Source organism: Octopus sinensis, unplaced genomic scaffold (genome assembly GCF_006345805.1).
Source record: "Octopus sinensis unplaced genomic scaffold, ASM634580v1 Contig12568, whole genome shotgun sequence".
Lineage (NCBI taxonomy): Eukaryota > Metazoa > Mollusca > Cephalopoda > Octopoda > Octopodidae > Octopus > Octopus sinensis.
Window position 1 is genome coordinate 51523 of NW_021832612.1, and position 6597 is coordinate 58119.

The 6597-nt window shown below is 35.0% G+C and overlaps 1 long non-coding RNA gene across 1 annotated transcript; it reads left to right on the plus strand.

Moving 5' to 3' along the window:
* The first annotated feature begins 725 nt into the window (after nt 1-725).
* LOC118761355 lies at nt 726-6133 on the plus strand. The gene is made up of 3 exons (XR_004997312.1): nt 726-758; nt 5321-5416; nt 6112-6133. It is a non-coding gene; the product is annotated as an uncharacterized LOC118761355 (long non-coding RNA).
* The last annotated feature ends 464 nt before the right edge of the window (nt 6134-6597 follow it).

The window sequence follows — 6597 nt, forward strand, 5'->3', positions numbered from 1 at the left end:
TTGATCTAACTCGTCTATAATATTCTTTTTTTATTTTCTCTTTCATTTGTGTGTGTTGTGTCTTATCTAGTTCATGGATTCCTAAGTATTTGTAAGTTTGGCTTTGGTCTAATTCTTTTATTTCATTGGTTTTATCTAGTGTGATGTTGTTACTCTTAACTAGTTTTCCTCTTTTCATGCTTACTTTGGCGCATTTTTCTAATCCAAATTTCATATCTATTTCTTTGGTAAATCCATGAACTGTCTTTAATAGTGTTTCCAGCTGTTTGTCATATTATTATTATTATTATTATCATTATTATTATAATTATTATTATTATTATTATTATCATTATTATTATTATTATTATCCTCACTTTTATCATCACAATATTATCACAATATTGATATTTATTAAAGAGTAGAAAATATATCTATTATTTCTCATTATTCAAAAATAATAAAACTATACAACGTGAAACAGTTCCACCAACATTACGAAAAACTACAAACACAACAGTGATTTATTTATTTTCTTCTTCTTACAGGAAGATGTCCTTTTGATTTTATTGACCTTGCTGGTATACCTTCAGAGAATGATTTGGGTAGATTTAATGACTACAGTTACACGCAATGTCTGCTTCATTGCGAAGCAATGCCAAATTGCCAATCGTTTGACTATAGCTATAATTACAAAAGATGCTACTTGTCAACTATAGGTCATAGAACTGCTGAATTGTATTTTTACAAAAATTACATTTACACCGAAATAAACAGAGGTAAGGGCGTCATTTTCTTGTTTTTATTTATTTATTTTGTTGGAATTATACACAGGCAGTTAGACAAGACTAAATCACCACCTTCCAAAATGTGTTAGACTGTTATATTGAGGCCAGGACTTTGATTTACTTGGCTCTATCATTGGCTAAGTCCAATGTCATATAAAGGTACGGACTCAATACCAAATTAGATAGATAGATAGATAGATAGATAGATAGATAGATACATACATACATACATACATACATACATACATACAACATACATACATACATACATACATAAATGCATACATACTCGCATACATATATAGATGCACGCATACATGCATACATACATGCACGCACACACTCATACGTACAGATAACTACTAAATAATCGATGAATAAAAGGGACAAAGATAGCACCAAACCTCCGTGCTGCGATGGAAAATGTTGGCTCTGCTATACCAGTGTGGAAGATGTCACCCACATCATCAGTAGTTGCGACAAAATGCCTACGAGATTCTACCTGCCCCTGAGGCATGATATAGTTGCAAAGACTATTTACGATGCTACCCATAGGAAGGACTGCTCGGACGTATACATCGAAGCCATGTTAGAACCAGCAAGTAATCAGACCTTTTGAAAGCAAGGAATACTGGTGGAACTCCCCGCAAAAACAAACATCAATTCGGTACAAATATAGCAGACCTGATATTGTTCTGTGGTACAGGGGAAAAATTCATGCATTGTTGTAAGGGTCAGCTGCCCAGAGGATGTGAATGTGCAATCAAAAGTCTTAGGAAAATAGAACATTTATGGCAAACTTACAGTTCTTGTACCCTGACCATAAAGTCTCGTTTGCACCTTTCATCAGAAGTGCATTAGATTATGTACCAACAATTTTGCACATTTGCAGAAAAACCTATAAATACTCGGTTTCACAGAGAAAGAGCTAAAGAAAAACTGACGCGGATTGTCAAATTCCAATGTTTTAGTGGCACAGTGAAGATGTGTAAAACATTCCCAAACTATTCCATCTGTGATTCTTAGGTGAATAGATGCACACGATTGAGTGTATGCATCGACAGTCCCACGAACTCAACCACACATTTGCAATCACCGGGAACTCACTCATCTCAAAAACTCTTGTCGCTTTCTTACCGACTGTATGTTTATTGCATTCAGATGGCAGGAATTTTCTCCATTCGCTTCTTGCGTTGAAAGACAATTTGAAACAGCGAAGTGTGTACAGACACAAAAGTATGCTTCAAACTGCGGACAGGCCAATTCTTTTAATAGAACCTGTCTTGAAGTCCAAGAACCAAGTCAGATTATATGCCTGGGGAGACGCTATTACCTTTACGACCCTGTCTCTTTAAATTATCATCAAAACCCAGCAGCAACCGGGATTCTTTATTGAGGAGTTGTGGAGTGAAACGATTTGGTACCAGACTTTCCTAGAGAAAGGGAATTCATCACCTTTAAGGGACTGCCTCAATCCCTCAACAGTGATGATGTTGACTGCAAAGGAAGTCATTTGGAAAGCAATTTTATATTTACTGATGTAACAATTTTCAGTGTCGATGATCCCTGCCTTTGTGTGTTTCATTTTGTTTTTGTATATTCCACTCTGGGCTGTTTTTCTCTGTTCGCTACAGTACTGGCAACTGGAAATTGATGAAGCCACTCCCACACTTTCTTCGGGACAAGTATCACTCTTAGGAGGGAAAGCTCTGTGCACTGTCAAAATTTTTCTGGTCTTGGTATTCTTCATTTCTCTCCTTTGCCATTTTATAATTCCCACTCCATACCGAAGTGATGCTATCGCTCACGTATCGACTGCTTGGATTTTATTCTATCCAGTCAATTTTGAGCGCAACACCAACCTCAGTCGTCTGACATACTAGGGCTCTAGTCTGTCTATGAAGATATCTTCCTCATAGACAGACTAGAACCCCAAATTAACAACATGCTGCATATTTTCAGCCAGTAACGTCGGGATGTGTGTAAGTTCATTTCTGGTAACATGCTCAGGTATTATAAAAAAAACTACACGTACAATACATAACTTAGAAGCAGCGCTGCAGATATGCCGATACACCCGAGCTCGAGGCAGGGCCGCCCTCACGCACTTCTCATGAGGAATTCCAGCAGGGGCTTCGTAAGGCCACTGCAGAGACGATTCCGAAAAATTAATCCAGTAACCGTTGGGAAAAACCGATTACAGCAGTAACTCGATCAATTCCTAGCAATATCTGAAGAAGGAATTTTTATATTCCGAAATATTATTATATCAGACTATGAGTAATTAATTTATAACAGTTATTATAGTCCACTCTGCATTGTTCTGCCATTGAAGACACGTTATATTTTGCACTGTATATATTTGTAGGCCTGTAAAATAGTCACACCATATTGTTCGGTTATAAAATCATGTGACGGAAAAAAGGAGAAGAAAAACAGAGAAAAAGGAAAAGATGTAAAATATAAAAGTAAACAAAGAAAATAAGGGGCAAAAACAGGAAAGAAAATTCACATCGACTCTGCTCTTCTCAATACGTGTGACATGTCGGTTAATACAATCTGTTGATTTCCAACATGAATGGTAATCTAGGGATCATTCTTAAAAAATCTTCAGTTCAAGTGCTCCTACAATCACTGGTATTGTAACCGTCTTGAGATGCCATCTTTGCTCCTACTACTGTGTGGAATTATCAAATGTTGTTTAGTTTCGACTTTTGTCTTGTACATGATATCATCATAAATATGTGAGGGCTGGAGGCGATAGTAGGAGAAAGAGGAGTAGCTTGCTGGTGGGGTGGATATTTTTGAATTTTCCTTTGCTTTCTGTAGGTTTTTCTGTGTTTTATAGTTTTGGTAATTGTGCAGTTTGTATATATTGGCAGGTGCTTATCTCCTTAATTTTTTTCATTCGTTTAATTTGTTGCTATAAAAGGTACGTTTACATAACTGAGTAGTCAGGGTGAAAAGAAGGGTAAAATTTTCATAGAAAATTGTAGATATTAAAGTTTTAAATTTTCTCAAGATGATCGTTTGTATGTCCGGCCAGAGAAAACTGTAGCGTTCTTGCAATAAAAAGGGTGTTTATATTTTTGAATATTCAGGGATAAAGGAGAGAGATAGTATTCACAGAAGTTCTAAATATTTTTAAAGATTTTTTAAGATTTTAAAGATGATCGTTTGTGTGTTCGCCCAGAGAAAATTAAAGATATGTAAGTTTCTAGCCTTATGGGGTGGTGGTGAGATTTTAAAATACTCACAGGAGATGGTAGATGTTCCAATTACCAAAAGTTATATTTCAGTTGTTCTGCCGGGTTGTGTTAGTGTTTGTGTGTCTTCGGCTACTGACTGGTCAGTGCAGCCGCTGTCAAGGCTAGCGCTCTTTATTATTATTATTATTATTATTATTATATTATTATTATTATTATTATATTATTATTATTATTATTATCACCATTATTATTATTGTTATCATTATTATTGATTTTGATATTTTAGAAGGACTAACGAACCTCTTCACAAATATAAATAGACAATACGAAAAGCATTTCGTCCGGCGTGCTAACGATTCGGCTAGTCCGCCGCTTTAGCATTGCAGACAACATATTAAAATTAATTCCGATCGATTCTACACGCTTCTCTGAGCTGTTCCAGAAAAAAAATCATTTTTTCCTACTCTAATGCGGACTAATTATATTTGTAAGACATATACACCGGACTCCTTACCAAGAATCAAAACCTCGGTCTTCACGCTTGTTTATATTGTTCTCGCCATTTGTGTTTATATTTCATTCGTTTTACCTATTTACTTCGCCACCATTTTAGATGAGACAGGGTTTAATCTTGTTAACCCATTTCGTTCTATTGTCAATGGTCTGACTTCCCTTTAGCACTGCAATAAATTCGAGATACCAAGAGAAAAATATTATCTTTCCTCTGCAACTTCCAAACAGTTAACTATGGCACATTCCCGCGAGCTTTGCCCCATTTATCCCCCTCAAGTTAGGGTTCACTATTAACAACTACCATGGTAATAGATTATCCATCAAAACTAACTAAATTTTGTGTCTACTTCCCACTCGTCGCAGTTGCAGAACCGCGTAAGTAAAATCTACAGTAAGTGTGAAATACCTTTCAGTAGTTCTTTGCAGTGCATCCAGAAGTGTTATCTAAACAATGCACAGTCTTTCGCCAACTTGTCACATCTCTATGTGTTACAAACAACTTGCTACATCGTGCCTGTAACGCCTTTCCATTTACAATTATACTGTTATACATATAAAGACATGTTTGAAGTACATTTCGAAAGTATCTAGGATCTTTATAAACGTCTGTCCCTTCATATCTGAGGCCTTGTGTTATTACTAGAAATAACTGAGAGTAAATAAAACTCAACATATATTAAAGAAGTAATGATTTCTTGTATAAAATCGTCTTATATAAATAGGGAAGTCGATTGTATTAAGGAGATTAGGATTTCTTGATTAATATTAAAGAAATCACGAAAGATATTAAGACCATCAGAAGAATAAGAAACAATTTTTATTCCATTTCAGAACTTTGGAACGATTTCAAACAGTCAAATACACTGGACAAGATTAACTCTGTGGGATGTGGTATAATATTTTTCGACTCTTATTATTTCCTTGACAGTAAGACCCTCTTTTTGTTCATTTTTTTGTGTTTTTCGTTTCTGTTTCTGATTTCTAATCTTTATTAACTTGATCTCTAGTTCTTGCCACATTCATTGATCTCTAGTTCTTGCCACAAAAATTAAAAAAATAAATAAATATCGCATTCTCCTACATCAAATGAGTATTTCTACTTAGAAACTTAATTCTTAATTAAATATATTAACAGTAAATTAATGATTAATATTCATTCAAAAGGATGTTGTAAAACAACCAACAAATACATTTAAAATCTGGCAGATGGATTAATATTAATCTCCGTTGTCATTAAAATTCTCAACACGCTTCCTTACTAATCTGCAAAGAAATACCTCAATACATCTCGCCGGTAATACGAGAACCATTCTCCCTCCGAGATACCCATCAACATACCCCTTCTCATTCTCCCGTCATACATGCTATTACAGCAACCAGATCACATCCCGCATCAATTATTAATCCCAGTCCTTCCTTTCTAGATTATACAACATTCAGGTACTCACTCCCTACTCACACTAACCTAAAGATGTCTAAACGGAACATGAATACAATCGATCTATCGAATCAATAGGCCCTATCTATTCGTTTCCTTTGTACTTTGTCAGATTAGAGCAATAATTTAATTTATGCTCTTATATTTATTGTGTTTCCTCTTTCCATTTTTTTTTCTATTGCAGAAAAAGAAACTAATGATTTGACAGCTTATTCAACATTTTCCTTCAAACAAAATCCAAATCTCTACCTTATAACAGAGGCCCAAATGGATGCTCACTCGGTTCTGGATTGTTCCCGTTTATGTATGATATCTTCTACATGTACTGCCTTTTCATATACTAACACTAAGTGCCTACTAAAGAAACTGAGCTGAACTTTAATTGAATTCACCCCAAAATTACTTACTTGTCCATGAATTGTGAGCAAGACTTCAACGGATCACGTTTGCTAACCTATTTTGCTTATTTTTTTGTGTCCTTTTTCCTTTTTCTTGTTTCTCATTTTTAATTCATTGATCTTCTGTCTCCATTTCTTGTCGAAAAAATAAGAGAAATTAATGTCGCTCTCTTCTTCATCGCATTATTTCTTCTACTTAGAGTCCTAATTCTTAGTTAAATATATTTACAGTAAATTTATAATTCCTCTCCCCGAGATACTCAGCCACATGC